Genomic DNA, 26,851 nt, shown 5'->3' on the forward strand with positions numbered 1-26,851 from the left:
ACCCACAAAGCTTTGGCCTCAGAAACAGGGTGGAGGGACTTCCCCGGAGGTCTCGTGGCTGACCCCACACATTCAGTGCAGGAGGCCCAGGTTGGGGAACTAGATCCTACATGCTGAAACTTAAGACCCAGTGCAGCCAAATACACAAAATATTAAAAAAAGAGAGAGAGAGGGAGATTAAAAAAGAATGGGTGGAGGACAGATTTCTTCTGTCTCATTTCTGCGTTTGCATGCGCCTTGGAGCAGAGAGAGGAAGAGGGGCCTGGCTGGTGCTGCACGCCAGGAGGTAAAAGGGATGGAATCTCTCCAGGCGGTGGCAATGGGAATGGTGAGGGTGGGAATGGTGAATGGGCGGGAAGGAAAGAGGTTGCCTCCTGCCCTCAAAATCTGCAGAAATCGGCTCAGCACCAGCCAGAATATGCTTTCCATTGGCCAAATGGGATTTGGGAGTAATCCCAGGGCACATTCTATTAGGCTCTTGTCTGATCCGCCCATAAGTCCGCCCTGGTCCCCTGGCTTGGGGACGGCTTTGGAGTAGGTTAATCCTACTACTTTGGAGTAGGCTGGAGGGGCCAGGAGATCTTGATCTGGGCAGTGTGATCCTGTTATGATACTGGCAGGGGCCTTGGGAGAAACGTAGAAAATCCACTTGGCGGGACTGACCAGCTTGTGTCTGGGTCTTGGTTCACAACAGCCTGACCCACCTGCTGGTCATGGGTGTGTGGAGCCTTCACCCGGGCTACAATGGCCTCACTCTTTCCTCCCTCCTTCCTTCTTTCTTTTCCTTTTCACAATTCCTGGCTCTCAGTATAACTCTCCCAATTCATCCCGCTTTTTTTTTTCTTCTTTTTTAAAAATTTTATTTATTTACTTTTGGATGCACTGGGTCTTCATTGCTTTGCAAGGGCTTTCTCTAGGTGCAGCAAGCAGGGGTTACTCTCTAGTTGTAGTGCACGGGCTTCTCATTGCAGTGGCTTCTTGTTGCAGAGCATGGGCTTCAGGGTGTGTGGGCTTCAGTAGTCGCAGCACATGGGCTCCGTAGCTGTGGTTAGTGAGCTCTAGAATGCAGACTCAGTAGTTCTGGTTCATGGGCTTAGTTGCTCCTTGCCGTGTGGAATCTTCCCAGACCAGAGATGGAACCTGTGTCCCCTGCATTGGCAGGTAGATTCTCAACCACTGGGCCACCAGGGAAGTCCAATTCACCCAGCTTCTAATAGGCTGCTTTTTAGAGTACTTTAGGGTTATAGAAAAATTGAGCAGAAAGTACAGGGAGTTCCGACATACCCCCTCCATACACACAGGCACACACACCCACACATACACTTTTCTCTATTATTACCATCCTGCATTAGTGTACCTCAGTTATGCTTGATGAGCCAGTATCCATATATTGTTACTTTTAAAAAGTATTTGTTTATTTACTATTTATTTGGCTACACCAGTCTTAATTGCAGCACAGGGGATCCAACCTGGGCCCCCTGCATTGGGAGCACAGTCTTAGCCACTGGACCACCAGGGAAGTCCCCATATGTTGTTATTAACTAAAGTTCATAGTTGACATCTGAGTCTAGTCTTGGTGCTATGTGTTCTGTGGGTTCAGACAAATGTATCCATTATCAGTCATTTCACTGCCTCTGGACACTACCTGTTTATCCCTCCTCCCCACAGCCCTCAAAACCACTGATCCTTCTAGTCTCTAGAGTCCTGCCTTTTCCAGAATGTCCCACAGTTGAAATCACAGTGTATAGTCTTTTCAACCTTTTAATGAATTAATCAACTTTTTTGGCTGCACTATGGGGCATGTGGGATCTTAAGTTTCCTGACCAGGGATCAAACTTGAGGCCCCCTGCATTGAAAGCACTGAATCTTAACCACTGGACCACCAGGGGAGTCCAGTGTATGGCCTTTTCTACTGGCTTCTTTCACTTGGTGACTTGTATCTGAGGTTCCTCAGTGTCTTTCCCTGCTTCATAGCTCATTCCTTTTTAGCACTGAGTAATATTCCTTTGAATGTAGGTCCTCTTTTGTGTATATATTCTTAACAGTGAGCACCCACAAACTCACCACTGAGCACAAAAACCAGAGCCTCGCCAGTTCTCTTCTGTTCCTGAGACCCTCCCCACCCAACTCGCCCACCTGGCTCCGGTCTCCAAGGCAGCCGAGGTGGAATCTCATGTCACATTTCCTGTCTTTTGTTTAATTCTGTCTTGTTTACATGTACTCCTTAACAGCATACTTTGAGTAGATTTTTACTCCTAAAAATCTATTTTAGAAAGTTGAGTTGTTTTTAACGTTATAAATAGGATATCATGCTACGCTGTACTCTCTTGGGATCTGCTCTTAAATGCAAAGTTCCAGGGCTAGATTCACTCATGTTGTCAAGTATTACAGTGTGCAGTTGGCAGAATAATGGCCCCCCAAAAATGTCCATGCCCCAGTCCCCAAAACCTGTGTTTCACTGTACGTGGTAAAAGGATTCTGCAGATGGGAATAAGTTAAAGCCCTTAGGATGGGGACAACCCTGGATCCTCTGAGGGCACCCAGTGTCATCACAAGGTCCTTATAAGAGGGAGGGGGAGGGCCAGAGGCAGAGAGACAGGAGATGCTGCACTGGTGACGGTGAGGATGGAGGGACGGGCTGCGAGCCAGCGATGTGGCGCCTCTAGAAGCTGGAAAAGGCAAGAGCTTGGGTAGATCCCCTGGAGAAGGAAATGGCAACCCACTCCAGTACCTTGCCTGGAAAATCTCATGGACAGAGGAGCCGGGTGGGCTGCAGTCCATGGGGTCGCAAAGAGTTGGGTACGACTGACTGACTAACACTTACTTACACTTGTGCTTCCCTGGAGCCTCCGAAAAGACTAGCCCTACCCAGGCCTGGATTTAGCCCCATGAAGCCCGGCCCGTGTTGGAGTCCTGACCGTAGGGCTGTGAGATGAGTTCTCAGCCAGGCTGAGGGTGCTATGTCCTGGCTCTGACCATCTAACTCCTGCTTGGTGTTGAGTGTCAGGCCTGCTGCCCCTGGACTCCGAGCCATTCCAACCTGCCTCCACATGACGGTCAGGGAACATGGTACCCAGGGTGGGCCTCTCCCAGCACCACACAGCTCTATGTGGGGCCAGTACCCTCTTCCCAGACCCACTGGGCTCCTCAGGCTCTGCCCTTGGCACCAGCTGGATTGTGTAGAATCCCCAGAACTAGTGAGATCCCACCATGGGTCGGCTCAGTGATGGTGGCATGGACTGCGTGGCGAGCAGAGCACAAACAGCTCCTGTAGTCTAGGATCTTGCATCTCCTTGAGAGCCTCAGCTTTGAGCCACATGATGCTGATGAGCGTGACAAAAGTGTCTCAGGGTTAGTGTGATGGTTGCAGAACCTGTGATTCTCCTGAAAGCCATCAAACTGGACATTTTATAGTAGGTGAATTCTATCTTAATTTTTTTAAAAGAATAAAAAAAAGGAAAGCATGTGGATGAGGTGGGACTCACAGGTTGTAAAAAGTTTTACTCGGGGGACTTCTCTGGTGGTCCAGTGGTTAGGACTCCACGCTTCCAAGGCAAGAGGCACAAGTTCAATTCCTGGTGGGGAACTGAGACCCAAAAGCCATGTGGTGTGATCAGAAGAAAAAAAAATGTGCCACCCATGACAAGAGTGTGCAATCGTCCTATCCTCTTGGGTCCCTGATTGCCACCGTTGTGAGCTTGGCCTCTTTCCTTGCAGTGAAGTCACTTGTCGGCAGTTCCAAGGGTAGGGTGTGTGTGGGGTCGGCAGGCCTAGCTTCTTACAGCCCCTGCACCCTAGGTCTCTGCTGTCACTGTTTTGAAATTTGTCATAATTTTTGAACAAGAGGTCCTACAGTCACATTTTCCACTAGCTCTGCAGATTAAAAGATGAAAATTGAAAGATACTTGCTCCTTGGAAGGAAAGCTGTGACAAACCTGAACATCATATTAAAAAGCAGAGACATCACTTTGACAACAAAAGTCCATACAGTCAAAGCTATAGTTTATCCAGTAGTCATGTACAGATGTGAGAGTTGGACCATAAAGAAGGCTGAGTGCCAAAGAATTAATGCTTTCAAATTGTGGTGCTGGAGAATTGTGGTGCAAGAGACTCTTGAGAGTCCCTTGGACAACAAGATCAGACCAGACAATCCTAAAGGAAATCAACCCTGAATATTCATTGGAAGGACTGATGCTGAAGCTGAAGCTCCAATACTTGGGCCACTTGATGCAAACAGCTAACTCATTAGAAAAGACCCTGATTCTGGGAAACATTGAGGGCAAGAGGAAAAGGGGATGACAGGAAATGAGATGGTTGGATGGTATTACTGTCTCAATGGACATGAGTTTGAGCAAACTCAGGGAGATAGTGAAGGACGGGGAAGCCTGGCAGACTGCAGTTCATGGGGTCACAAAGAGTCAGATACAACTTAGCGACTGACCAACAACTGCAGATTCTATAGGAGATCCTCCTCATGGTCCCACCTCCACAATTCATGGGGGCCTGTCATGGGGGCTTGGCGTTCACCACAGCGGGAAGGTGAAAGCCCAGCGTTTTTGTCGGTGAAGGTCACAGGCACAGCCTGGCGCCAGCTGCTGCATCTCGCAGCCTGCTCTCTCTCAGCCCCGGGGACGAGTTTTGTCCTCGCTGCTCTCTGCTCTAGTCAAAGCTGGTCTGGGCTGAGCATAGCCAGGGTGGGGGGCTCTGTGGGGCTCATCTCCCTGCCCAAGTCCAGCTTCGAGGGCTAGAGGACAGCCTGCAGCTGGCGTTAAAGGGCTGGGGATGGGGAGATTGGCAGATGGTAGATGTGAGGGCAGAGAAAGATGCCATCTCTGCAGTGATTCATAAGCTACCCGTGTTCACAGCAGTGTGATTCACAGGAGCCAGAAGTGGAAACAACCTGAACATCCATCAGTGGACTATGGATAAACACAGGGTCCCTCCACACACTGGAGCACCACTCAGCCACACAAAAGAGAGAAGCCCCAACACTGGCTACCGTGTGGACAGACCCTGAGAACATGATGCTCGATGAGAGAAGCAGACACAGAAGGACACACAGGATGTGATTCCACTGATGGGAAACGTCCAGAACAGGCAGGTCCACAGACACAGAGAGTGGGTTCCTGGTTGTCAGGGGCTGGGGAGCAGGAGAGTGACTGCTGATGGGGACAGGGCTTTTTTTGGGGTAAGGAAAATGTTCAAAAATTGGTTGTGATAACGGTTACACAACTTTGTGAATGTACAAAAAGACCACTGAATTGTGCATTTTTTTTTAAATTGTGCATTTTGAATAAGCAAAATGTGTGGCATGAGAATTGTATCTCAGTAAGACTTTAAAAAAAACAAAAAGGCGCCTAGTTTATCAGTCACTCTCTCCAGTTTGGATAATGTTCCTGAGTTGTGTAAGGAGCGGCCATCAGGGAGCTTGGTGAAGAGTGTTCCCTGGCACCCTTCTGTACTAGTTTTGCAACTTCTCATGAGCCTTTAATTGATTCAAAAATGAAATGAAGAATCAGACGCATAGATGGTCCTTTCAAGGTTGAGGCAAGTCTTGGCCTCAGGTCACGTTGCTCCAACCCTCTCATCTCTCATCCCTGTGGGCCACTGTGCTTTACGCTGTCCAGGGCGCCCCTCTGGCCTCAGTGGCCAGAGAAGCTCCAATCCTGAGCTGTTGGGCCAAGTAGAGCAGACGCTGCTACTGGATGAGTTTCTATTAGAGCTGCTGCTAGAGCCCAGAGGGTGTTCCTGAGGCTTCAGCACCACCTGCAGGTGATGGTGGGGACATGGGTTCTCCATCCTGGCCTTTAATTGACAACCAGTTAAATAGAGGGCAGGAGGAGAAGGGGGCAACAGATGAGATAGTTGGTTGGCATCACTGACTCAATGGACATGAGTTTAAGCAAGCTCTGGGAGATGGTGAAAGACAGGGAAGCCTGGCATGCTGCAGTCCATGGCGTTGCAAAGAGTCAGACACAACAGCGACTAAACAACAAAAAAATATATAGCATTTACATTTTTAAATTTAATTTTTATTTTATATTGGGGTACAGTTGGTGTACAATGTTGTGTTAGTTTCAAGTGTATGGCAAGGTTGTTCAGTTATACATACACATGTATCCATTCTGTCTCAGTTTTTTTTCCCATATAGGTTGTTACAGAGTACAGAGTAGAGTTCCCTGGACTATATACTGTAGGTCGTTGTTGATTATTTATTTTATATATAGTAGTCTGTATATGTTAATTGCAAGCCGAATTTATCCCTCCTCCCCAAACCGAAAATTTGTTTTTGAAGTCTATGGGTCTGTTTGTGTTCTATAAATAAGTTCATTTGTATAATTTTTTTAGATTCCACATATAAGTGATATCATGGTATTTGTCTTCTTCTGTCTTTATGATTCTTCACTTACTATGATAATCTCTAGGTCCATCCATGTTGCTGCAAATGGCATTATTTCATTCTTTTTTATGGCTTAGTAGTATTTTGTTGTGCGTGTATATATATTGGGGCTTCCCTGGTGGCTCAGACGGTAAAGAATCTGCCTGCAATTCGGGAGACTCAGGTTCAACCCCTGGGTGGGGAAGATCCCCTGGAGGAGGAAATGGCAACCCACCCCAATATTCTTGCCTGGAGAATTCCATGGATAGAGGAGCGTGGCTACAGTCCAAGGGGTCACAGAGAGTCGGACATGACTGCATGCCCAACACTTCGTGTATATATATATCTTATGTTCTTTATCAGATACACCATATCTTCTATATCAGTTTATCTACTGATGAATTTTTAAGTTGTTTCCATGTCCTAGATATTGTAAACAGTGCTGCTGCTATGAACATTGAGGTGCATGAATCTTTTTGAACTAGTTTCTCCAGGTTTATGCCCAGGAGTGGGAGCGCTGGATCCTGTGGCAGCCCTGTTTTCAGTTGTTTGAGAAATCTCCACACTGTTCTCCATGGTGGTTGTACCAGTTTACATTTCCACCAACAGTGTGGGAGGGTTCCCTAAATTTTTATGTATTTAAAACTTTATTTATTTTGGGGGCACACTATACAGCTTGTGGGATCTTATTTCCTCAACCAGGAACGGAACCCACGCCCCCTGCGGTGGAAGCTTGAAGTCCTAACCACTGGACCATCAGGGAAGTCCCTCCCTAAATTTTTAAACTGAAGTTTAAAAAAAGATTTTTTAGAATAACTTAGATTTTCAGAGGCATTTAAAATTACCCATCACTTAATTTCTCCCAATGACTGGGTCATTCATAAGTATAGTGTGTTTGTGATAACCAAGAGGTGGACATGGATACATTTCTGCCACCTCGATCCACTCTTTATTCAGATTTCACTTGTTTGCCCTAATGTCCTTTTTCTGCCTCAGGACCCCACCTTGCATTTAGTTGGTCACATGCCTCAGGCAAACGTGGGTGAGCTGAGTACCCCAAGGCAGGGGGTTGACTCAGTCCTCTTGCCTTCCTCCCAGGAGACCATGGGGGTCCAATGATGCAGGTGAACATCTTCTATAAACTATAAATGGTCACATGAACATCCAGTCCTTTCATCCAGTTCAGTTTTGGAACACGTGGAAACTTCATCACGGATACCACTGCAGATCGCTAGCAAACCTTCCTGTCAGGTGGCCCTGTTATTCTCATCTCTCTGCATTCTGAAGTGTCCTGTCTGTACCATCCCCGATGTCTGACAGAGTGACCAGAAGGCAGCCCTTCCATGCTCCGCACCGCCAGCCAAAGGATTTTTCTATCTCATCATAGTACCGCTGACCCCCATGTGGCAGTTCAGGCCAAATCAGACCCAGCTAACATGGTTTGTTTTTCTTCCAGGGAGCAGACACTGGGTTTCTGAACCTTGTTGCTGAAGACAGCCAGGACTTGAGCGAGCACAGGTTGGTGTCATGAGGTTTTTCTTTTCTCTATGTTTAGAGTTCACTCAGGTGTTTGGTTGGCTGTTTGGAGCCAGAATGAGTTCAGAGGCGTCCTGGCTGTGCATGCCTGCATCTTCCCAGCTTTGCTCACTTCTGGGGGTTTGTCTCACCTGCCAAGAGCACGTGGGAGCCACAGAGAATGTCTTCCATCCAGGCTCCTGGAGTGGGGGTATATGGGGCTGGCAGGTCGGGTCCTAGTGCACCCAGGATGGGCACATGCCCACAGTGGCACCTGCTTCCCAGCTCTTAGCTTCCTCCTTGAGAGGCTTAATTAGGGTCTGCGGTACTTCATCCTGTTTCCCATGTGCATGGAGGGTGACCCATCAATGCCATTCACTCAGAGCAGAGCTTGGTCATGGGACTGAACAAATACCTGAACTGTATTGCTCCCCTGGTGGGACAGCAGGTTGGGAAATGTGCCAGAGGCCTCAGGAAGAATTAAGTCAGGAGGAAAATACAGCTCAGTCCTGATCTCTCAACTGTTACGCATTTGCTTGTCTCCGGTTTTATTCCCAAGAGGACTTTGAGTGACTTTTGTGATGTAGGAAGAGGAAACAGCGTGGGGATGAATGAGATGGCTCCATGGCATCCGGGACTGCCCCGCCCAGTCCATTTACTCTAAGTGTCTGGCGGGGACCAACTGTCTTTAGAATCAACTTCCGGTTTCTAGCAAAAGTTCTGATGGATCTTTGATTCAGGTTGTGTTCCATTTAGCAATAAATTTGAGGGAGATCTGATGCCTTTATAACATTTATTTTTATCTAGTGCGTGTGTGTGTGTAAAATAAAAAATGTTAGACAAGAAGGCAGCACATGGTATAATTCCATTTAGATGAAGTCAGCACAAAATGTAAGTCTGTTGGAACAGAAAGGTGGCCCGGGCTTGCCAGGGGCTGGGGTGGGAATGGGGGTGAACTGTGTTTGGGCACCAGACACATCTTACAGTGCTGAGGGGAGGGTCCAGAACTGTGGGGCTGGGGCATCAAGCAGCTTGGTGAACTAAGAATCTTCGAGTTGTGTACTGCCAACCAGCCGATTGTATGACGTGTAAAGCAAACCTCAGTGAAGCTAAGATATATATTTTATCTCAGCCCAGGAGGGAAGCTGTCCCCACAGACAGAGACCAGGACTGAGATTGGAGCCCTGTGGTCCATCTAGCTTGTTTGTGCTCCTCGAAGGTCCCGTGCAGGTTCAGTGTTAACTCTGTGTCTCAAAGTCGCCAAGCAGGAGGGGAGTTTGGAGAACCACCTGGAGCCAGGCGAGGCCACGTAGAGTGTATGTGTCATCACAGTGTGCCTGATGAGTAAGCCCCACTCAACCCTTCTCCAATGTGTTAATGTCCGACCAGCTAACTGTAAAAAGAAACTGAATGGACAAAGGAGAGACAAGACACCCCAAACCCCACACCCACTGGGGACCGCTGCTCACACCTCAGTGAGCATCCTCCCAAACCTCTCTGAATTCCACTCACTCAAGGGATTTCGGATAAGAAGGGTTTTCTCTTTGATGTACTCATCTCCCTTGATGGGCATCTTCATTCATCCATAAACCTAGATTTCCATCTTCTTTCCTGACAATGGCTTAACATTCCATGTTATAGACAAATTATAACTTCTTTCTTTTTTAAAATTTACTGAAGTGTAGTTGATTTACAATGTGTTCATTCTACTGTCCAGCAAAGTGATTCAGTTATATATATATATATATACACACACACACACACACACACATATATATATATACACACATTCTTTTTTCATGTTCTCCATTATGATTTATCACAGGATATTGAATATAGTTCCCTGTGCTATACAGTAGGGCCTTGATATTAAAAAAATTTTTTTTTCTAATAACTAGCAGTTGTAGGCATGATTGCTTTTTTAAAGATTTTATTTATTTGTTTTTGGCTGTGCTAGGTCTTCGTTGCTGTGAGGGTTTTTCTCTAGTTGTGGACAGTGGGGGCTATTCTCTTGTTGCAGTGTACAGGTTTCTCATTGCGGTGGCTTCTCCTGTTGCCAAGCACGGGCTCTAGGGCACTTGGGCTTCAGTAGTTGCAGATCCCGGGCTGTGGAGCACATGCTCAGTAGTTGTGGCACATGGGCTTAGTTGCTCTGAGGCATGTGGGATCTTTCCAAACCAGGGATCGAACCCATGTCCCCTGCATTTGAAGGCAGATTCTCTACCCCTGAGCCACCAGGGAAGCCACAAGACCTTGTTATTTGAATTAGAATTTATTTCTTTAAGAATAATTTTATAGTTGGTTTAACTGGTCTGTTGGTGGGCTTTTTCTGGAGGGTGTTCATTTTCTTTTATTGCTTTCCTTTTCTCTCTCTTTCTAAATTTTGCTATGTTCTGGGATGGATGTCCTTGTGCAAACTTTCTTCATCCTTGGTTGGTTGTTGTTTGGGGTAAATTCCTGGAAGTAAGTTTGCCTTGCCTGTGACTTTAAGTTGGGGTGTTCTCATTTTTGTTTTAACCTTCAGCCACAAAGAAACACACCATTTTCCATCCCAGGATGTGTCTTACCACCCTCTCAAGTGCAGTTTTATGTCCTGGCCAAGCCAACAAGCCAGGACCATTTTAGTTGCTGTGTCCAGGCCTCCTTTTCATGAGCTCAGCTGTTTCTCTAAGGCGAACGGCCCGGATGCGTCCTTTCTGTTAGAGTTTCTGTCCTGTGCTGTGTTTAGTCACTCAGTTGTGTCCAGCTCTTTGCAACCCCATGGACTGCAGCCCGCCAGGCTTCTCTGTCCATGGGGATTCTCCAGGCAAGAATACTGGAGTGGCTTGCTATGCCCTCCTCCAGGGGATCTTCTCAACCCAGGAATCAAACCCAGGTCTCTCTCACTGCAGGATTCTTTACCAACTGAGCCACCAGGGAAACCCTGGTGATGTTTAAATTCTACCTATTTCTCTGTCTGGACACAGTCCACTACAAGTGTTTTTTGGAGCATGTTTCCACACTTTGCTCACAGTGCATTTTGTCATCAGGGATCTGAAACTTTCAAAGACCTGTCTTCTTTATTTTTTGTGGTCGTCTAACACATCAAGATTATAAAAACACAATCCACCTGCATTTTGTTTTGGATGGCATATTCTGCACTTCAGTCCTTGAGCCTTTTAAAATTCAGCTGTGCTAGGAGGTCTCACCTGGGGCAGGGAGAGACTGCCGGCTCCCCTCTCAGGGGACACAGATCCCTGTTGGGGGACATCTGAGGTTGTCACACTGGGGGGATGCTCCTGGCAACAAGGAGGTGGGGCCAGGAAGGTTGCTCCACACACCACAGTGCCCACAATGGCCAAGGGTAACCAGCTGCCAGGTCATCAGTGCCCAGTGGACACTGCTGGGAGAGACAGAAAACACTCCTGAGCTGGTACACGTAGCCTTGCAGTGATTCTCTGTTCCAAGGGATCCTGCTCTCCTACAAGTGGGGGGAATCAAGGCTTTTCCTGATTGCTTGTTAGTTTCATAGTCACTAGGAGCACTTCCTGTTTGCCAGTCCCCTCACATCTGAGGTCCCTACAGTACAGGGGGTACAGACAGTGGATTCTCCCATTTCTGAGCCACTGCCTGTCCAGGGGAGATGGAGTGTCGCCGAGCAAGGGCCACACTGTCCATCCTGGTGACAGCACCTTGATCCACTGTGCTGAATGTCTGCAGATGCCAGGGCTAAAAGTGGGACCTGGAGTCTGGGTGGGGCTCCAGAGGAGGGGGCTGGGGCTGGGGCAATCCCCAGAGTGCTGGGATTCCCAGTGGTGGCCACTAGGGGGCAGTGAAGGTCCATGAGGTCTCCAGCGCAACTAGCAGGGATAGATGTGAAGAGGGTGCAGGGGTCCAAGTGAGTACCCAGCTTCTTCAGTCAACCCCTCGGCCCTCGTGGAGCCCTGTGACCCCCTGTCTACATGTTCCAGGACATTCTGGTTCAGCACCCAGAGTCCACCGTCACTCTTTCCTAGGGGCCTCCACTTCACAGACCTGGAGCCTCTGTGAGTTCATTGGATGTAAGAGGAAGGTAGAAAGCACAGACTCTGACCTTGGAGCGCTCAGGATCCCTGCACCCCCCAACTCTCCTGGCCCTGGCACACCTCAGTGGCTGGAGCAGAGTTGGGACCAGAGAACGAAGGCCAGAGGGTGGGGGTGCGCATCCCTGCTGGGACAACTGGATCTTGCTTCTGGGACTGCCGCCTCTGTCGCCTGGAAGCAGCCGGTGGCTCTGATCCCCAGGCAGGAGCAAGGTGGCGGGGGGGGGCGGGGGGGGGGTTCTCCCCAGGTCGGTCTCTCGAAGCACCTCCTTTGGGACTCACCTAAACGCCAGAGACCCTCAAAGACCCCTCGGGTCTCCTGGCTGTGGAATCTGCCCAGTGTCTCCCGAGGCACCCTCAGGTGTGTGTCACCTGGGCAGTGACTGCTCGGCCTGGCCAGATGCGGTGACCCTCTCAAATGTTCTCCATCCCCTCGGCAAGGGTTTCCAAGTGTCTGCCAGGCCAGGCTCCAGGGGACGCCAGTGTGCAGGGTGGGTGTTCTAGTGAGAACTGTGGACCCGTTCGGAGTCCTCCCCATCCAACACTGCTGACGTTGGGCTGGGTCACCCTGTGGGGTGCGGTGGGCATCCTGGGCACTGTGGGGGAGGGTGGAGCAGCCTCCAGGCCCCCATCCCCATGACACCAGGAGCCCTCAGTTTTGACAACTGAGCCCACACAGATGTTCCCAGACATCACCCAGTGTCCCATGGAGGCAGGCCCCCTGCCTCACCAGTTCCTCTCATAGTGTCTCTGGATGTGGGTGCCCCCTCCCGAAACCAGATGGATCTTCCCATAAGTTTGGAAGCTCTGGCAGAGGGGAGGTGGGGGGTGGGGGGGAAAGGGTGGGGGGCTGGGACCATAGCCAGTTGGCTCCTGCCCGTGGAAGGGCTGAGCGCATGGGCCTTCATGGCGCTGGCTTTCCTTATGGAGGTGCCACTGCCCTTTTAGCCAGAGTTGGGCTTTCCAATAGGGTAGCCACGAGTCCCCGGTGGCCACTGAGCTCCTGAAAGGTAGCTCAGATGGAAATGAGTGTATTTTGCACAGGCCGGGGTGATGATTCTTAGCTGAGAACGATTTTTCCAGCTTTTCACCAGCCCTCCCTCCTGAGGCAGAGCTCAGTGACCTCCCAGCAGCCGGTGTTTTCCTGATAGCCCCTGTTCTCTGGGAGTTTGTGAACATTTCAGCTGAAAGCGCCTCCCGGATCTTTTATCTCAAGAGGGTGGCCCTCGTGTGAGGGACAAACTCCAACCCGGCGCGCCGCATCAGAGACTGTTTCTTTCTCCTGGTTGGTCCCCTGCTTCAGATGTGTGTTGAAATGCCCACAATTATCAGTTCTCTCCGCGGACAAGCTGTTCTCCTGAAAGAGCTGCCAAGATAGACAGTTGAAACCTTAAAACGTTCTTGCAGAAGGTCATGACTGCTGCCGCAGCCTCACGATACATAAGTAATTACTGGGTCCCCGCCCAGAAACCCACCAAGGGCGCCCCCCCCCCCCCCGACAGCACACAGGACCCAGAGCCACCCCCACCCCAGTAGCCCATGGCTCTGATTCTGGAATCTTGGGGAGAGCAGGCCCCAGGGTGCTTCCCATGGCAGCAGGGGGCTGCTCAGACGTGACATCGACCCCCTCCAGAAGGGTCTCACCCTTGTGATCCTGCCCCCAAGGAACACTGGGCAATGTCTGGGGATGTCTGTGGTTGTCATGACTGGAGGGGGTCCTGGCATACAGTGGGTGGGGGGCCTAGGGGTGTGCTCCACCCCTCACAGTGCTCAGGATGGCCCCACAATGTCCCAGCCTGTGTCAGCAGCGCCCAGCTGGAGTGGGGAGTGGGGAGTGGGGATCCCGCTCCCCAAGATTCTTGCTCCCAGGATGAACCAGCATCACTCTTTTTGTGCTCCATGTATTTTATCACGCTGGCTCCCACCCCGGCCCCACTCTTCCGCATGCTGCGGACGAATCCCCTCACACACTGGTTAGTGCTGCCACCTAATTGGACCAACTTGAACACCAAGGCCAAGAAAGGCTCCCATCTGATACCGCAAAGCCAGGCTTCCACCTGTGGGGCAGTGAGAACTGTCCCAGCCCAGGCAGCAGCCAAGGCCTGGAGACCCATGCATCCCCAGGCGGGCACGTTGCTAGGCAACGGCTTGACTGGTCAGCCTCCCTCAGAGCAGGGATGATGCACACACGGTCATCAATAGTCAGATTCAAGGCCTCCTTTGACTCAGAACACACATGGGGTTACAGTCACGTATGGTAAGGTGGGGGCAGGGGTATAAGGAGCCACAGGGAAGCTGAAGAGGGGCGCATTTGTGGTGGGTAGAAGGAGCCCCTACACCTCAGGGCCCATTCCCACCCCCTGCCACAAGGCACAGACCTGAATCCATCTGAGCCGGTGCACGCTGAGGATGTGGTTCTTCCTTTTGTTCCCTCCTCTCTAACTTTGTATGTTGAGTCAGCAGACACCTGTGTGCCAGGCCCAGCTGGCTAAAGCACGTGTGTCTGGGTGCAGAAGCTCCCAGTACAGTGTACACGGTGGGCATGTGTAACGGAGGACTGAGGCATGACCTGGGGAGGGCCAGGCTGAGATGAGCTCAGAAGTTGCAGGCAGGGGGAGGGCTCTGGGGGGCTGAGGGTGGGGTGGGGGCTTCAACAGGCACCCCAAATACAGGGTCACAGGGACCTGGGGTATCAGGAGCTTGTTTCTAATTGCCACTAGTATCCCCCCAAATTCAAATGTTAAAACCTACTTACTCCCCAGTGTGGTGGGAATTGAAGGTGGAGCCTTTGGGGAATATGGTCTTGGGACTTATATTAATATTAAATACATATTTTGAACTTTAGCCATGGTTTCTATCTCCCAGCTCCCAAAGCTCTTGGAATTTCTTGAGCCAGTGGAGCATCCCCTGCATGTGACTAAATGTGACAGTGATTGTGAAACCCCAGGCTCTCTGCTCTGCCATCGCACGAGGAGTGTGCTGGCTAGCTAGTGCTATGTCATAAGCGACCACAGACTCGGCACCTTATGCCTCCCCTGTCTCTCCAGGCAGAAGTGTGGCTGAGGCCTCTGCTCACAGTCTTACTGGGCCTGGCCCAGACTGAGTTCTCTCCTGAGGCTCCGCTGGGGAAGAATCCATCTCCCAGTTTGCTCAGGCCGTTGGTAGGGTTTGGTTCCTTTCAGTTGTCAGGCCCAGGTGCCCGTTGTCTTGCTAGCAGCCCACTGGGGACGGCTCTCAGCTCTTGGAGGCTGTCACCAGGCCCTGGCCTGGCTGCATGATCTCCTCCAGGGGGCCCCTCCTCCCTCCAGTCACTGCAGGAAGGGCCCTGCCCTAGGGAGGGAGGACTCACCTGATTGGGTCAGGCCCACCCATGCAGCCTTTTGATTAACTCAAAAGTCAGCTAACTTGGGAATTTATTTAATTTGATTTTGTCTCTTTCTTTTTTTGTTTTTTAAATTATGAAGTTATGATAACACATTTATAGGAGACTTTGAGAATACAGAACAAGGTTACATATAAGTTCCACTGTATATGATAATTATTTTTTAAGTAGATAAATTTTTAGTTGGAGTTTCAATATCAAACTCTCAAAGAGGAATAGAATGAATATACAGAGAAGTAGAAGGATACAGTAGACCTGGAAAGCACTATGACCCAATTCAACATAATTAAGATTCATACAGTTTTCACAACTGTAGGATACAAATTCTGTTCAAGTTCCCATAGATTATAAACGAAGAGACACTGGAACATATCTGGGGACATAAAACAAGGTGCAAAAATTTCATGATCTAAAGGTATTGAAATGATACAGAGCCTATTCTCTTATTACTGTGGAATTATATTAGAGATCAGTATCAAAAGATATTTGAAAATAACCCCCATATTTTCAAGTGTAATGTAATATTACCCAGAGTGATCTTTGACTTAGCCATTGAAAGCCTCCTTAAAGTTAGAAGACTGAAAAACCACAGAGGATGATTACAGAGAAGAAAGCATTTAAATGAGAAATTAATATCAAAATGAGAAGTTAATATCAAAGATACTTATATTTATTTATTGGTTGCACAACACTGCAGGTGGGATCTTAGTCCCCTGACCAGAGATTGAACCCACACCCCATGCAGATTCTAATCACTGGACCACAAGGGTGGTCTCTAACTTGGAACTTTAATTACACCCTCGAATTCCTTCCTCTGCAGGAAATCACCTAATCAGGGGAATGGCATCTTATCACCTTCATAGTCCTGCCAACCCCTGGGGCTTGGTCTACCGGGAGCCAAGGGTTTGGAGACTTAGACTCCTTCTGGCCACCAAGGGGCAGCAGGGGGCCTGGTCACTGCAGATGCTGGCACCTGCAGCTGGCACCAGGGCTCGCAGGGGGCCTTTGTACCCTCCTGCTCCTTGCTGGCGGCACCGCAGGCAGGTCAGTGTTGGGTGGAATGGCAGTGGTTGGAGAAGGCATGCCTTGTTTGTCTCAGTCACACCTAGACATACCTAAGGTTTCATTTTGTTTTTGTTTTTCTCTGCTGCACCGCTTGGCTTGTCGGGTCTTGGTTCCCCAACCAGCAATCAAATCTGAACCCCTTGCAGTAGAAGCTTGTCATCCTAACCACTGAACCACCAGGAAAGTCCCCTCACTGTTTTTTTTTTTTTTTAAGAAAGGCTATAATTTGAAATAATTCCAGACTCATGCATGCATGCTCAGTCATGTCTAACTATTGGCCACCCAAAGGACTGTAGCCTGCTAGGCTCCTCTGTCCATGGGGTTCTCCAGGCAAGAATACTGGAGTGGGTTGCCAATTCCTTCTCCAGGGGATCTTCCCAACCCAGGGATTGAACTGGCATCCCCTGTGTCTCCTGCATTGGCAGGTGGATTCTTTACCACTGAACAGCTGGAAAGCCCAATTCCAGGTTCATAGGAAGTTGCAAAAACCATGCAGAGTGATCCCATGCACCCTTTCCCCAGCCCCACCCCCCTGGTGGCCTCATCTTGTAACTAAAGTACAATAGGAAGTTGGTGTGTGTGCAGGCCCCTGTCCTCTGTTTAATCTGTGGGCATGCAGGACCGTCACCCATCTGCAGAATGGAGAGTTCTTCCATCCTTGTGGGGGGGGGGGGGCGGGGAAAAACGGACATGAACATGTAACCGTGGATGGCACTGTGCCCCACGCTCGGGGTGCAGGCCTAGCTCCGTGCGTCTTGTCTGCTACCTCGTCAGGCAGCCAGCCCTGCCAGTGGGTTTATTCTCTTGGGGGGATTCTGCCAGTTTGTGGGGGCTCCCAGCACCAAAGACTCAGGTTCAAATCCAGACACACCCCCACCTGCAGGGCACGCCAGGAGACGAGGCTGCTGAGACAGCCCCATGTTGGAGTCAAAGCCTCCGCGACTTCCCCAGAGGTCTCTGCTGTCTTCTCTGTGCCCTGCATGGTCGGTCGGTGTTCTGGGGGTGGGGCGGGGGGGCGTTGTGTGCGTCTTACTCCCAGGAGCCTGTTCCGTAGCAGCACCCCTCACGTCTGAGGGAGGGGGAATTCCAAGATGGTGCTCTAGATCCCCACCCCCTGGTGTCCACACTCTGGGTGGGTTCCCACTCCACAGTTAGGCTCACATGATGTGGCCAAAGAGAGTTTGCGGAGACCCCTGATCAGTGGTGGGTGGCCTGACCTAATCAGATGAGCCCTTACAAGAGACCAGAGACATATTTAGAGGAGTCAGATCCACAGACAGTAAGTAGATGGTGGGGCCAGGGGCTGGAGGAGGGGGTGGGGAGTTAGTGTTTCATGGGGACAAAGTTTCTGTTTGGGAAGGTGAGAAAGTTCTGGATGGTGGTGCAGTCACACAACAATGTGAATGTGCTTAAGGCCGTGGAGCTGTGCACTTAGAAATGGTTAAAATGGTAAACTGCTTTTTACCACAATAAACAGAGAGGGAGAGAGAGATCAGAGCAGCAGCAGACACTCCTGCTGACTTTGAAAAAGGCAAACAGCCACATTGTGTGTGTGCTGCCTGGGGAGAAGGCCACACAGCTGGGAGCTGAGAGCACCCCCCACCCGACAGCCAGCAGGAAAACAGCACCTCAGTCCCTACACTGCAGGGCAGGGGATTCCGCCAACCCCCTATCGAGCTTGGAAGGGGGCCCTGAGTCCCAGATAAGGACTCAGCCCAGCCCGTCCCTGGGTGTCGGGCTTTTGAGACTCCAAGCTGAGGGCCCAGTGAAACCACATCCCCATTTTCTGACAGAGTGACCGGGAGACAACAAAGGGTGTTGTTTTGGAGCCTATGTTGGTGACGACTTGTGACGCGGCAGCAGCTGACTGATGCACCTACCGTGCTGCCTTCCCACACGCTTGTTCTGGAACTCGCTACAGTCCTGCCACTTAGAGACAGCTATCTCCACATCACAGAGGAGAAACTGGGAGTACAGAGAAGCTGAGTAATCTGCTCAGGGCCCCTCAGTAACTGCTCTGTGACATTCAGATCAGCTGCATGTGGCACCCAGGCTGGACCGTAGGCTCCTCCAGGTCAGGGGTCTTGCCCAACTGCCCAGCCAGATGTTTAGGGAGTGAGTAGAAGAAGGGAAGAAGGAGGCCGGGGGAGGATCCTCACCTGAGCTCCTGCGCGGAGAGGTGAGCCTGTGAGCAGGGTGGGTGACACGGCAGAGCCGGCAGAGAGCGTACTCAGCCTACCCGGAGCGACCCCGCGCGGTGATCCCTGCGGGCTCCCGGCTGAGTCAGCGGCCGCACCGAGGTCTGAGCTCCTGAGCCTCCTGGAATGGGACGTGCTATCCCCAGCTATCTGACTAACATCCCGCTGAGTCACAGTTCTGGCCGGATGAGAGGCAAGAGGCGAGCCAGAGCCCTCTGCCCACGGGAGTCGCAAAGCCAGGCACCCCGGAGGCCCAGAGAACCGGGCTGCAAGCTCTGGGTTCCTCAGTGCAAGCCGGGGCTGCAGGCTGAGGATGGGCTTGCAGGGTAAGGTGGTAAGAGAGGCAGCCACACCCGCACACGGCCCTGGCAAACCAGCAACCAGATCTCCCTTGTCCCGGGGCTGAGGGGCAAGGCTGGCAGGTCCCCTTGGCAGTGCAGGGACCAATCTGGGAGCTGTGAGGGGTTCCCCCACTTTAAGCCCTCACTCCACCAATGCCAGGAACCCCCAGTCCTGACAACCACAGATGTCCCCAGACACAGCCTACTGTCCCCTGGGTGACAGACTCACCCTAGTTGAAATCCTGGTTGAGGGGCTTCCCTGGTAGCTCAGTGGGTAAAGAATCTGCCTGTAGTGCAGGAGATGCAGGAGACACTGGTTCGATCCCGGGTCAGAAAGATCCCCTGGAGGAGGAAATAGCAACCCACTCCAGTATTCTTACCTAGAAAATCCCACGGACAGAGGAGCCTGGTGGGCTACAGTCCAGAGGGTCGCAAAGAGTAGGACATGACTGAAGCGACTTAGCATACATGCACACATGTATTACCTGATAATAATAATAATAAAAGGGACCCTGGTCAAGTGAGCTGATGATGACAGCACTGCCTGAGGACAACAGCAAGGGCTCCCTCTGGGGCTTGAAGCAGGGAGGCCTTCCTGGAGGAAGTGACATCTAAGTTGAAATTGACAATGCTCTGGAGTGGATCAGGGTTGGAAAGACTCTCCAGGTGGTGGGAGTGGTGTGTGCCAAGAATGGTGGGCAGGGATGCAAGGTAAGGGGGAGCAAGGAGGCCTCAGGTGAGACCACTTTATTCTGAGGGCAGTAGGGAGCCAAGGAGGGTTTCAGCCCTACCCATGGCAGCAATCAATTGACCTCCTTGTTTTCCGGATTAGGACACCGAGGCACAGAGAAGGTGACAGGCCCTGGTCACCACCAGCAGCGGTGGGCAGAGGCCTAGGGAGCTTCGGGGCCACTTCTACAACGCTTGGGGGTAGGGTGAGTGCTGGAGCCAGACCTGGGATACAGCACTTCCCAGCTCCAAGACCCCTGGTCAGGCAGGCCTCTGCTCCCACCCTCAGTTTCCCTTAGGTAAAATTCACCCAGGGCTGCTGCCGGAAGGATGAGGGCATCAGCTCTGTAGTCCATGTCCTCAGGCAGTGCAGCGAGGGCCCTGGGAGGATGGGAAGTGTGTCCTGCCACCCTGCTGTCCTGGGGTCTCCCACCCGAGCCCCGCATGCCTCCACTCTCTGGGCTCTGACTTCGTTCTTCCTGAAGACATCAGGGGTCGTCAGGCCTCTCTGGTATCCCTGGAAAGCTGGGCCTGAGTGAAGGACCCCAGGCCCTTCAGCAGATTGGTGGTGAGCCCTGACCGAGGGCGAGAAGGAAGCCAGGGAGCAGTGGGGAAAGGATATGCCCCTGGCCCAGAGCTCGCGCCTCCAGGAGGTGACCAGCAGGGGTCTACCCTCCACAGGTCCCAGCCCCATGTCCACCAGGAAGGACAGCCGCCAGGGCGGTGCTTCCCTGTCCTGAGCTGACCTTGTTTTCCTGATCGCAGGGCAGGAACTGCCTGGCCTGTGAAGTGGACACATACAAGCTCAGTAAACAGCCTGGGAGCTCGAAGTGAGAGCTGAAGTGCCGGGCCCCCTCCCACCCGCCTGCCCTCCACTCCATCCTTGGCAATCCTCAAGAATTCTCGGGGAACCAGCCCCTGCTCCCTTCCCTTAGGACTGAGATGTCAGCCACCTCCTGGGGGCTGGGGGGAATGGCAGAAGTGCCACCTGGGGACGGCCACCTGTGTTGTGAGACCACCAGGACTGCCGTGTTTACTCACAGGCTGCTTGGCTCCACACGCACAACCTGGATGCACATGGGCTCTTGTGAGCATTTGGAGCATCTTCATGTCTGTGTGTGTGTGTGTGTGTGTGTGTGTGTGTGTGTTGTGTGTGTGTGTGTGTGTGTGTGTGTGTGTTGAGATACCCATAACATGAAATTCACCCTCTTAACCATTTTGAAGTGCACAGCTCATGGCATTAAGCACATTCACACTGTTGTGCAACCATCCGCACCATCATGTCCAGAACTTCCTCATCTTCCCAAACTGAAACTCTGTCCCCATGAAACACTCACTCCCCGTCCCCTCCCCCAGCCCCTGGCCCCACCATCTACTTCCTGTCTCTGTGGATCTGACTCCTCCAGGGACCTCCTATGATTGGGGTCAGTGTGTGTCCTTCTGTGTCTGGCTTCTCTCTCTGAGCATCATGCTCTCAAGGTCCACCTGTGTTGTGGCAGGTGTCACAATCTCCTTCCTCTTTAAGGCTGCATCATTTTCCACAATGTGGAGGGACCACATTTATTCATCCGGCCTTTGCTGATGGACGCTTAGGTTGTTTCTATCTTTTGGCTGTTGTGAATTGTGCTGCTGTAAACACAGGTGTATAATTATCTGTTTGAGACCCCACCTTTTTAAAAAAAAAATTGTGTTTATTTGGCTGTTTCAGATCTTAGCTGTGGCACGGGAGATCTTCACTGAGTCATGTGGGGTTTTTCATTGAGGCTCTTGGACTCTAGTTGTGGCGTGAGGGCTTAGTTGCTCTGTGACATGTGGGCTTTTAGTCCCATACCAGGGATCAAATCCGTGGCCCCCTGCATTGGAAGGCATATTCTTAACCACTGGACTACCAGGGAAGTCCCTGTCTGTCCTCCCTTAGTAGGGACTGGGTCAGGGCCCACCTTATCCCAGAGTGACCTCATCTCTCTTTAGCTAGTGACATCTGCAAAGATCTTATTTCCAAGTGAGGTCTCTGGACTAGTCTGCTCAAACTGCCACAACCTGATACTACAGGTCAGGGCCTTGGACAATGGGTAGTTATTCCCTCCCAGGGCTAGGGGCTAGACATCCTGGATCAAGGTGTCTACAGGCTGTCCCCCTCTGAGGCCTCTCTTTTTGCTGTGAGGATGGCCACCTTCTCCCTAAGTCCTCGTGTGGTTTCCCATCTGTGTGTACCTGTGTCCTAATTTTTTTTTTAAGGCTTTTTTTTTTTTTTGGTGCGGACCATTTTAAAAGGCTTTATTGAATCTGTTAAAATATTTTATGTAACATAAAATATTAATATCTTCTGTTTTATGTTGTGTTTTTTTGGCCCAGACACATGTGGGATCTTAGTTCCCCAACCAGGGATCAAACCCTCACCCTCTGCATTGGAGGGTAACGTCTTAACCACTGGACCACCAGGGAAGTCCCTAATCTTTCTGATAAGGACCCTTGTCCCACTGGCTCAGGGGCCACCGTTAGGACCTCATTTTACCTTAATCTCCTCTTTAAAGATCCATCTCCAAATACAGGGGCTTCCCAGGTGGTTTGGTGGTAAAGAATCTGCCTGCCAATGCAGGAGATGCAGTTTCGATTCATGGGTCAGGAATATCGCTTGGAGAAGGAAATGGCAACCCGCTCCAGTATTCTTGCCTGGAGAATCCCATGGGCAGAGGAGCCTGGCAGGCTACAGTCCATGGGGTCGCAAAGAGTCAAAGATGACTTAGCAACTAAAACAACAGCTCCAAATACAGTCACAGTCCAGGGTCCTGGGGGTCAGGGCTTCCACACAGGAATTTGGGAAACACAATTCAGTTCAAAGCAGTTACCATCTGAGGTTCTGGGCGGACAGGAATTTTTGGGGAACTGCTCAACCTACTACGGGGGAGCTGGGTTGAACTCAGTAAGAGACTCGGGGGGGGGGGTGGTCACGGGTATGGGGAGCCTGCAGCAAATAAAAACACTGTGGATGGGGCCCCTGTTGGCAGCAGCCCTGAGCAAATCACTTAGTCAAGATACAATCTCCGCCCTTGGAGTGTGCTGCCAGCGAGGGAGCCTTCGCGCCTCTGTAAACCAGGGCTGGAGGAGGTTACCCAAGGTCACGGGACAGCCTCGACTGGAGCCAGCACCTCCACCCCGCGAGGTCATTCCTTGCATGCCACTGGCTGCCCAGCCAGGGGTGATGGTGGCATGAGGACACCCTGGGGTCCCCCTGTGAGGCTGGCACTGTGGTCCCAGGATTCCACCCACTGCTGGGACATTGCCTTGAAATCTCTTCTGCTTGTAGTTGCTTAAAAATGTTGTATTCTTGCCTGAGACCTTTGCAGTTTGCGTCGTGGGGAAACGGCTTTGACTTTCCCCCCTTCTTTATACTGTGTTGATCTTGCAGTGTGAGCCACCCCTTGGGGTGCCACAGGCCCTGCCCTGGGGTGTAGTGGGGGGAAGGGTGAGGCTGTTACTGTGTCTGAGGGGGAATTGCAAGGTGAGGCAGTGGTGGGCAGACCAGGTGTGTAGGAGATGGAACAGGGCAGTGTCCTGCAGCTGGAACACAGGACTCTTTCTTTTATTGAGATGTGGTTCACACGCCAGAAAATTCATCCTTTAAAGTGTACAATTCAGTGTGTTTTCATGCCTAGTTGTGCAACAACCACCATTAGCTAATTCCAGAACATTCCATGCCCCCCAAAAGGAGCCATATCCCCATCAGCAGTCACCCCTCCCCCCCAGTCCTTAGCAACCAGGAACCCACTCTCTGTGTCTGTGAGTCGGGCTGTTCCGGATGTTTCCCATCAGTGGAGTCACACCCTGTGTGTCCTTCTGTGTCTGCTTCTCTCACTTTTGTCAGCGTCCCCCCACATGGCAGTGAGTGTCAGGGCTTCCCTCCTTCTCATGGCTGAGGGACAGTTCATGGTGGGGTTTGCCTTCGATTATGTGGTAGACATTTTGATGGGTTTTGATGTTTCTGGGGGCCCCACACCCTGATAAGGTTTTGGCCTGATTTTAAACAAGCACTTGCCCCAAACTTGCTATAATGTAGATCAACGGTAGCAAACGTTCTGTAAAGGGCCAGACCCTAAATATTCTCTTGTTTGCTAGTCAAGGTGTCTCTGCTGTAGCTACTCAGCTCTGCCCTTGTATCTTGAAACCACCAGAGACAACACCTGCAGGAATGGGTGTTGCCATGTGCCAGTAAAGCTTTATTTACAAAAAGCAAGCAGAGGGCCCCACACGTGGCCCTCAGGCCAGAGCTTGTCAACCCTGCTTTAGGATGGAAGTTCTCCAACGTTTTGATCCTGCAGGTTCCAAGGACTTTCTGTGTTTTTTATTTTAATTAAGAAATATTATTTTATTTTTGGCTGCACTGCATGGCTTTGGGGATTTTAGTTCCCTGATCAGTGATTGAACCCTGGCCCTCAGCATTGATAGCACCAAGTCCTAACCACTGGACCACAAGGGAATTCCCCAAAGAGATTTTTTTTTTTTTAAATTTTGGGTTATATTTATCAAAAGTTGCCAGATTCAAAATTAAAACTGAGAAAATTTTTAAATATTTACTAATTCATTTTAAAATAACAATAATAAACCCTAAATGGCATTTTTAAATGGAAAGTAACTTTTTTTTTTTTTCTTCAAAACAAACAGAGAATTAGTGAGAAGACGGTGAGGAAAACCAAGAGGCTGTCATGACCCAGAGTTGACTAAGGACATGTGATGACTGAACCAAGTGTGGGATCCTGGGGCAGGAGAAGGACACGGTGGGTGGGGGAGCTAGTGAAATCTGGAGGCAGTGTCAGTGTCCCAGCTGTGACAGACACGCCCCAGGGAAGAGTGGTCTGGGAAGGACAGACGGCACCCTCTCTCCTGTCTTTGCAACTTCTCTGTAAACCCCAGCTTATTTCAAAGTACGTGTTTGTTGAAAGAAAAACAGGACAGAACAAAACAACTGTGTGGTCCAGTGAGGGCTCTGGCCACATTTAGAGGAGGGTGAGGCCAACAGCGGGGAAAGTGGCTGGAGAAGCTGGGCAGCTGGGGAGTGAGTGGTGGGTCAGGCCGGGGGTCAGAATAGCGCCCTGGGGCCCAGCACAGGCTGAGGGCGATTGTAGGTGCTGGACCCGGTGGTGAGTCCAAGAATGAAGCCCCGCCCTCTGAGGACAGCGCTGGCCCAGACACCCAAACGAACAAGGACAAGAGGAGAGGTGCCGGGTAGGGCTGAGCAGAGAGAGGAGAGCCCAGGGTCCAGGGAGGTCTCGCTAGGAGGCCACGTCCACGCCTACCCCTAGAGGTGGGGAGAAGGCAGGCGCCGAGGAGGAGGGAGCTGGGAAGTGGTGGGCAGACTGTGGACAGTCCTGAGGCATGACAGCCAGATGTCCTAGAGAACAGCCTTCTGTCTAGGCTGGCCTCCTGCTTTTTTTAAAATATTTATTTATTTGGCTGCATTCAGTCTTAGTTCCCACACTCGGAATCTCCAGTGTGGTGTGGGCTACTCTACAGTGGGTGGGATCTTTGTTCCCGACCAGGGATGGAACCTGAGTCCCCTGCCTTGCAAGGTGAATTCTTATCCACTGGACCACCATGAGCGTCCTTGATCTCGTGCTTTCTATCAGACCAACGGAGGGCCACAGCTTGCAGTCCCTGAGGCAGGGTCAGAGCTCCAGTGGCCAGTCGGGCTCGGCTCCAATGTGGGTCAGCGCAGCCTCCCTGCAAGAGCCTAGTCCCCCGGCTAGGAGGACAGTTCTCAACCGGGGCGGCTCTGACCCCGCATCCCCATGTCCAGGGCATCTGTGGTCATCATGATGGAGGCGTCTGGCATCCAGTGGGCGGGGCTCAGGGAGGCTGCCCCTCACGCCACAGTGCCCAGGATGGCCCCTCACAGAGAATGTCCCAGGTCTGAGGTCAGCAGTGCCAGGGGAGACCCTGCACTAATTATTTGGAAAGAGCATTGAGCCTGATCCCTGCTCACACTGGACACCTGAGTTTAGAGTCGGGTGGACTCCAAATTGCTCTCTGCTTGCAAATTCAAATGCCTATGGCCCTGGGCTTCTCCGCCCGTCCCCTCCCCCATCCTGAGCGTCCACCAGGGTGTTGGTGGCCCACAGGGTACTCGAAGCAAGGAGGCCCCAGGAACTCCCTGTCTTTCAACTGCAGCATAGGGACAGAATCTTCAGGGCTGGGTTTGAGAGGAATACCCAGGCCCCTTGTCCCAAAGTCACCCAGAGCGGTACAGCAAGCTGGGGGGTGGGGGTGGGGGGCCTTGGGCTGGCGCTGGCTCAGCCCCAAGGTCGAGGCCAGAAGGAGGGGGTGCTCTGGGCCCCACGCCCCACCCCCTCCCCGGGCAGGGCCGTGTCCCTGGGCTCATCCCTCCAACGGGTGCCCCGCCTGCTCTAGGCCAAGCCGCTGTCCTTGGAGCCCAGCCTGTGTTTACTTCACTCGAGGCCATGCGCTGGGCCGGGTTGACCAGGAAAGGGCTGGGAAAGATGGTTCTGCAGGGAGGCCTCCCAGGCCGTGGCTGCAGACCCAGGGGGAGCATGGGGACCAGGCTCTTCCTTGGCCTGGCCAGAGCCCTGAGTCTATGTCCTCCAAGCCCTGTCCTTCCTGGTCATGAGGGCTGTGGCTTCTCCCCCCGCCACTTCCCCCCAGTGTGTTCCTGATGTGTAGATGGGACACACTTTATAAATGGGAGCAACAAGAGGCCAGTTCCAGATCCTGGGGTCACCCCAGTTTGTACCGTCTGACTGGCAGGAGCTTATTCTGGGTCCAGCAGGAGCAGGGATCAGACTCAATTTTTTGCCAAATAATTAACCCAGGGTCTCCCCCTCGGGGTTGTGGATACTGGGGCCGAGTCATCCTCCTTGGTGGTAGGGGGCGGGGCATCCAGGGCACTACGGGGAGCAGAGCGGCTCCCTGATCCCCATGCACTGGATGCCAGGGACACCCCCGGTCCTGACAACCACAGATGTTCCTAGACTGCCCCCCAGGTGAGAGCCACCCCCAGTTCAGGACCTTGGAGCTGGAGGCAGCGCTGCGGAGTCCCTCCGCAGCAGCCTCCTGGGGCAGCTGGGTCACTTTCTCAGCACCTGCCGGGAACAGGCCAGGGTTAATCGGAGCTGCTGTGGCCACAATGCCAGGAATGCAGCCCGGCCATGGCCGGGTTTCTTGGCCAA

General features: G+C 51.6%; 1 protein-coding gene across 3 annotated transcripts in view; it reads left to right on the forward strand.

Annotated features, from left to right (window-relative positions):
- Positions 1–26,851, forward strand: part of GNG7 (G protein subunit gamma 7) — a 137,562-nt gene that overhangs the window by 35,536 nt on the left and 75,175 nt on the right. For all 3 annotated transcript variants that reach the window (XM_061150742.1, XM_061150741.1, XM_061150743.1), the window contains exon 2: positions 7,836–7,897. The gene's annotated coding sequence lies outside the window, so the exon portion shown is untranslated. The remainder of the gene's footprint in view (positions 1–7,835; positions 7,898–26,851) is intronic.

This window comes from Dama dama, chromosome 9, assembly GCF_033118175.1.
Source record: "Dama dama isolate Ldn47 chromosome 9, ASM3311817v1, whole genome shotgun sequence".
Classification (NCBI taxonomy): Eukaryota; Metazoa; Chordata; class Mammalia; order Artiodactyla; family Cervidae; genus Dama; species Dama dama.